This window comes from Adiantum capillus-veneris, chromosome 24, assembly GCF_014529385.1.
Source record: "Adiantum capillus-veneris isolate H3 chromosome 24, ASM1452938v2, whole genome shotgun sequence".
NCBI lineage: Eukaryota > Viridiplantae > Streptophyta > Polypodiopsida > Polypodiales > Pteridaceae > Adiantum > Adiantum capillus-veneris.
The window spans coordinates 89,040,797-89,047,997 of NC_140954.1; positions in this window are offsets into that span (position 1 = coordinate 89,040,797).

The following is a 7,201-nucleotide window of genomic DNA, read 5'->3' on the forward strand; positions in this document are numbered from 1 at the left end:
GTAAAGGAAGTTCTTGTTCAGCATGTGTTTACCTATCCAGAGGTGATAGCAAACGGTGGAAATGTATCAGATATACATCAACCACGTTGCAATTGTAAGTACTCTTGACATGTGAACTTACTGATACTCTCATTATAACTTTTCTTATATATTTTGCAATGTTTCTCCCGCTTGTTATGAGCAATGTCTCCATTCTTCACAGCTCAATTACATTAGATTTGTCAATTGTACTTATTGATACTCTTAGTTTAACTGAGTCTTATATATATTGCAGATGTTTATCCCTCTTCTTATGAGCAATGGGAGCCTGTGGAGTGCATAATAGGCCTCTTCCATGTTGTTCATGCCCACATTGGTTCTCTACAGTATTCAGGGAGGAGCAGCAAAAGACTGGCTGATGAGGGAATATTTTTTTATGACCACTTCTACCAACTCATCTCAAGGAATAAGAATGGCATGTTGGTGAAAGTGCCTCTACCAACCGATTGGAACACTGTGGACTGGCCAGTTCTCGAGGAAACAATGGTGGAGGCAATGCGAAGTAAGCTCTACAAGGATATACAAAGGTCTCTACGTAGCTCTATTCCCACCAAACTGGTTAGAATTGCAAACTTTTGTCCTGTTGCACTCTTCATAGATCTGTTTCATAGCTACAACATCCGTGTTACGAAAACTATGTTCATGTGCAAGTCATTTCAGCAGTCATCTTGTGACAAACTTCTTGACAGAGGATGGTATGCAAAGGAAGAGATTGGTTTACGGTGCGAGGTCGCGCTTGATACTCTAGTTGTCAAGTACATGATTGCAAGCCAATCACTGTTACTCTCGTTTTGGTATATGCGATCACAAATGCTCAACGGTAAGTACATTCCTATGGACCAGGTTTCTGCAGGTTTGGAAGATAATCTTGCTGTGGATGTGGAAGTGATTGATAAAGAGCATGGCCTACTGTTGGTGGTTACAATAAGGGAGCTATGCAGTCTTCAACATTTGCGGCATGACATAATTGAAGAGTCAATGGACAAGGACCTATCAGATTTTTTCTTTTTTCTAGCTGGCCGTAAGGTGATGCGGCGAAGGGAAAAAGATATTTTGTGCAAAGAGTTGGATGGTCGGGTTGAAGTAGTGTCAATGTAACAGATATTCTTGTGAACCCAAGTGTATACAAATGACTTTCAAGACATGAAGTTTATTGAGCTCATTTTTCAATTGTGCCCTGTGAAAAAGTGTGCTTGAAATACATTTCTTTACCATGTCAAATCTCTCTCTCTCTCTCTCTCTCTCTCTCTCTCTCTCAATGTTAGACAAGACAAAGACATGATAGAAGAGTCATCTTAATTCATTCGAAAGTACAAACTCGTCCGTGAACAATGGACTGAGATACAATTTCTGTAAGTATGGAATCAGAATGTCTTCAAGGTAAAAATCGAAGGAATGCCCCTCGAAAGAAGGTGGTGAGATAGTTGTTCCCGGTGGATTTAGTTCTCCCTTTTCAGGAGTATCATCAATCAGTAGTGTATTAGTTGCATCAAAGGGTACACCGATTTGGCTAAACGGTTTGTACAAAAGAGGTAACTGTGGTTTTTTAGGGTGGTAGTGGCCCTCAACGATAACGCATTTTCTTTGATCATACAAAAAGGCAAAATCTGACGTGTGAGCGTGGCATACACTGCAAACTATTGTAACTAGTGGCGACAAGTTTTGCCTTTGCATTGAAGACCATATGGAAACTCTGAAGCGCGGAAGAAGAAACTGAATAAATTCCTTGGTTCCTGGACGAACCACGACTCAAGAAGTTCCCATCCGAAACGTTTGCAAATCCTCAAAGGGTTCTTTGTCACCGAGAGGCACCCGCATTAGCAGCAATCCATTGACGTCCAAGATAATCAACCTCTGTAAAAGTTGACAAGTACATATAAGTAGTTAGAAGCTGAACATATTTTGCCATACTTGAATAGACATTACCGGAACAACCGTATCTACAGGTAGCAAGGGTCCATACTGGGTCTCTGTAGTGTTCATGTTGTTGTTGCTCTCCTCTGCTTTATCTTCATAGTCATCATTCACATCTTCATCAGGGGTCTCCCCCATGGCTCTTTCTGCCTCATTCAAGGTTTCCTCCAAGGTCTTTTCCTCTCCCTTGGTTGATCGGCTTGCCTCATACATCCTTGCCTGATCCATATCAGTTTGCTCATCCCTAGGCCTGCTTTCCTCATCCATATCCTTTTGCTCATCTATAGGCCTGCTTTCCTCATCTTGGGTTTCAGCCATAGGCTCTTTTGGCTCTTCCACTGGCTGACTTGGCTCTTTCATTGTCTCCTCTGGTTGTACACTAGCACCTTCCATATGCTCATTTGACCTTTCCTCATCCTCGGCTCTTTCATCTTCCGCTGATATGACCCCCTCGGCCCGTTGTGATTCCACTGTATCGGATGCAAGGGTTTGTCGTGGTGGCACGTCATGTTTTGTTAGATCAATAGTGCGGTCATCCAAGCCGCTATCTTCAAGCTCTGTGGGGCTAGACATAGTAAGCAGGTGTTGTATTAAACTTACCCGGTATCTTTGCAAATAATCATATGTGTAGTTTTTTAAATCACTCTGCAAAATTGAAAGACCACATGGTGAGAATTCTTTTATAGACTAAACCAAAACTAACTGAATGCATTTCCAAATGGGTACCTTAGTCATGAAAGGTTTTAATGCAAAGTAGCTTTGCAGGACATATTCTGCATGGAGAAGACATCTCCAGCCGCAAGAATTTCCATCGGTTTGATTTGGGACAGGTACATCTTTGATTGGGGCCTTGTATAGTTCATACCTTCCACATAGCTTGCCATAGGCAAGCAACAACCTCTTTATACAACTGCACAAAGCAATGTCAAGATGTTAGCATGAGGCTTCAAATTTACATGGATATCTATAAGAAACACTTTCTGATACAAAACACTTACAGCCTAATTTCAGGGTGGGTTCCTTTTATTGAATTGAACACCCACACTGCTGGTTGGTCAACATCAAGGCATATGAGACTCCAGTGATGGTTGTTCTCATATGGAAAGATGATGACAGTAACTTCCAGCATAGCATAGTGGAGAAACCAACTCTCAAAGGTCCCAGATGGACTGTTCTTTTGTTTAATAATCACTGATATTTGTGGATCAAGAAGAAACACCTCTGTGTGGGTGTGCAGTGGGAATTGACTTTTGATCAGGCTACAGAGACTCTACCTGAGTTAGCAAACCTATTATCTGAGTTTTCAAAGCTAGCAAGATAGTAACACTTACTTAATACAAGCATAGATAATTGTGTCTGAAATCTGAGCATCTGGATTCTGCAATAAATTAATGTCCACTTTTTCCAGAGCTAGCTTTCTGGCTCCATCTACAAATGGTATCTCTGCAAGCAAACCATCCTTCATTGAAAGTAGAGTTTCTTGATTGCTTGCCTCTATCGACAGGGTCACATTGCATTCTGTTTGCCTCTGGGACTCCACTGCTACTTTTGCTTTCTCCTTAAGCTCTGCTTCCCTCATGTCCTCTGTTTGGCGAGCAATAGTCTCTGCCCTTGCCCTTGTATTCACATCATGTGTGATATCTACAACTGTGAGTTGTGGCACTAGCTCCGGGGGGTATAACAAAATTTCCCTCATTTTCTTATCCTTGCAGACATTGGGGACCAGTAGTTTGTCATACCTCCACCTTATTCTTTTCAGTGTCTCACTATCTTTGTCCATTATAGTAACCCTGTGGGCATGGGCTGCAACAATGGTCATGTCACTGAAGTACTCCAGTAGGAAGTCCTCTGCTGCTTCTTGTAGAGCCATTAATGCCACCACCTTCCACCGTTTGGTGCCCCAGGTAGCTTCTTCACATATGGACCTCACCATCCTCTGGAAGGGCAGCTTTGGTATGCATAAATCTACACATTTCTGTGCCTTTCTGATTTCTCTGAAAAGTCCCATGCAGGTTTGTAACTTCTTCACCCTTGGCCCTTTCAGAATTTTATTGGGTTTTCCAAGTCTTTTCTTTGGGGTTGCAGATCTGCTACTTGCTTTAGATGCTAATCCTGGTCCCTTGCCTGCCTTCCTTGCAGTGGATTTTGTTCTAGCCATTTCACTGTACACAAAAAGAAGAGTCTCTCTCTCTTTCTCTCTCTCTCTCTCCTCTCTCTCTCTCTCTCTCTCTCTCTCTCTCTCTCTCTCTCTCTCTCTCTCTCTCTCTCTCTCAGTGCAACCGTTTTTTGACCTAGTAGACAGCAGTCCACTCTTTTGATCATAACTTCTTCATCCGAAGTCCGATTTGGGTGATCTATAGTCTCAATCGAAGAGCACGAAGTCCTCTACGCATTGATGTAAAGACAGAAATTTTCAGAGTTATGGAAGGCGTTTTTGTAGCAGCATTTCCGAAGTGAACAGGTGCAACAAAATTGATTCTCATCTCCTATTTTACATACAATGTCTTCCGGCACTCGCAAGGGTTCTTCTTCTTCAACAAGGTCCACAACCATTGTGGAAAATGATCCAAAATCTCCTAAGTGTGGAGATAGCAACACAACCACCCAACCAACCACATCGGAAACCATGATCATGGCGTACTTGGTATCATTGCAAGAGACCGTAAACAAACAAGGCGAAGACTTACGAGCACTTGCAATGGAGAATGGCACACTAAGGGTACTTGTGGTTGAGAATGAGAATCTCAAGAGGACACTTGAGATGCAAACAACACGTTTGATGCAACTTGAAGAGGAAGTCAAGGAATGTAAACGCTCTCTTGTGGACTTGAATGCTTTGAAGGAGCGGATGAGCAAAGTAGAGCATGACCATGTATTGAAAGAGGAGAAATTTGACACTATGAGCCGGGATGTATGCGACATGAAAAATGTATGCACAAACAAGTCTTGGGCTGATGTATGTGGTAGCAATGTGGTTTCTAATTCCTCACTCATGCAAGCTATAGTTCAAACAAAGAATGTTGAGAATGTGGATGTGGAGGAGTTGAAGGAACGGGAGCGACGTTCCAAGAACATTGTTATTCGTGGAATTCCTGAAGAGAAGTTAGAGACACCTCCTTCTCTTGCCATTGTTATTGAAGATTTCTTCAAAACCCACTTTGGCATGTCCGGAGTTATGGTCTATGGAGCACATAGAGTGGGGAAGCAAGGAGCTCCTCGCTCGGGAGAACGGCCAATTGTATGCACCATGCCGGATGAGACCAAGCGAAAGATTATCCTTGATAATAGTTGGATCTATTTGAGGGATACAAAATGTTTTGTATGTGAAGATCGCACTATTAAGCAACAAAATATGCGTCGCAAGGCATATGAGGAAAAGAATAATAAAAACAAGGAGATCTCTCATGAAGAAAATGTGCCCAAGGAGGAGGCAAGTCTCTCAAGCAAATAGGGATGCGTGACCTATGAGACCGAGTTACAATTGAAAATATGCTTTTGGAATTGTAATGGATACCCATGGAATGCGGGGGTTGGCATTGATGAACTAACAAGCAAAGCCGATGTTGTACTTCTTGTTGAAACTTGGGAGCATGATACACAAAGGATTAACGGCTTGGAGGATTACAATGTACATTCATTGATGTGGTCAAAGAATCTCAAGCAACGAAGAGGACAAGGAGGGTTAGCATGTATGGTTAAGAAAGGATTGGAAGATTTTGTATCAATTGTGAAAGATGACAAGTACAAACGTTATGTATGGCTGAAAATTATGACTCCAAAAAGAGCACCCATTTTTGTAGCCGGTTGCTACATTCCTCATCATGATTCTCCCTTTTATGCTTGCATGGATAGAGATCAACCATTTTCTGATTTGGAAGAGGACATTGCTTATTTCAAAGGTGAAGGTGATGTTATTGTATTTGGGGATATGAATGCTCGCACAAAAACATTGCAACATGATACTCAACAATTTGATATGCCATACATTTCAAGGGAGTTGGAGCAAGTTCACTTGTATGATCGTACTTCAATGGATGAGAAAGAGCCGGATCACTATGGAAAGCTACTTTTACACATGTGTAATAGCACGGGTATGCTCATTGCCAATGGTGTATCTTTGTGGAGTGGAACCAATGGATTTACATGTAGAAGACATAATGGGGATAGTGTGATTGACTATATGCTACTCTCTGAAGCCATCATGTATCGCATAAAGAGTTTTATGTTTGGTCAATGGACCCCGGAATCCGACCATCGCACCTTATGTATTGGCCTTTCATGTGGATAAGAAACTAAGCATGATAATTTCAGCCAAAGGAAAGAGCAGTTATCACTATGTATGGATTTCAAACGGGCACCAATGTACATTGAAATGGTTGAGCAAAAATTATGGATGACAAAGCTTCAATGTGATGCACCATTGGAAACTAAATGGGAAGCTTTCAAGAAAGCTATTTGTTCTTGTGCGGAAGAATGCTTTGCCATAAAGCATCTCCATGGTATCAACAAAGTAGATCACGCAAAAGGTGGTTTGATAAAGAATGTCAAGATGCTCGAAAGTCCTGGATAAAGCTTGATGCAACTATGGACAAAGACAACTATCAAAGTCATTTGCATACATACAAGGCATTGATTCAAAAGAAGAGAAGAAGATGGGAAGTAAAGCAACAAGAATTTCAAGTCCAAGAAAAGGCACATGCATGTGGAAGATTTTGGAGAAACTTGAGAGGCAAGCGGGTTGAGAATTTTGGTAACTTGAGTCTAGTGGATATGTACACACATTGTAGGCAATTATATGAGCAAGAAAATACTGAAAAAATGCCATTTTATGGTTCACTCCCATGTATGCCGTCTTTTTTTACTATTGAGGATGTATGCGGTGGGCTTGAAAAGTTGGCCACTCGCAAAGCAGGAGATCTTCAAGGTATCAAGCCGGAGATGATCAAATGGACGGGAGATTTTATCCATGAGTGGATGTGTGATATGTTCAACCTTGCACTTCAACATGGTATGCCTTATGATTGGAGTACTAATTGGGTTAAGCCTTTGCATAAAAGAGGGGATGTAAAGAATGTAAGCAACTACCGGACTATAATGATTGGGTCTCTTATGGCAAAGTTGTTTGGGTGCATAATGGAGATGAAATTGAGTGATTGGGCTGAAGAGAATGACAAGCGTGCAAAGGGACAAGCGGGTTTTCGTGGATGCCATAGCACCATTGATCATCTTGTCACTCTTCGTGTTCTCA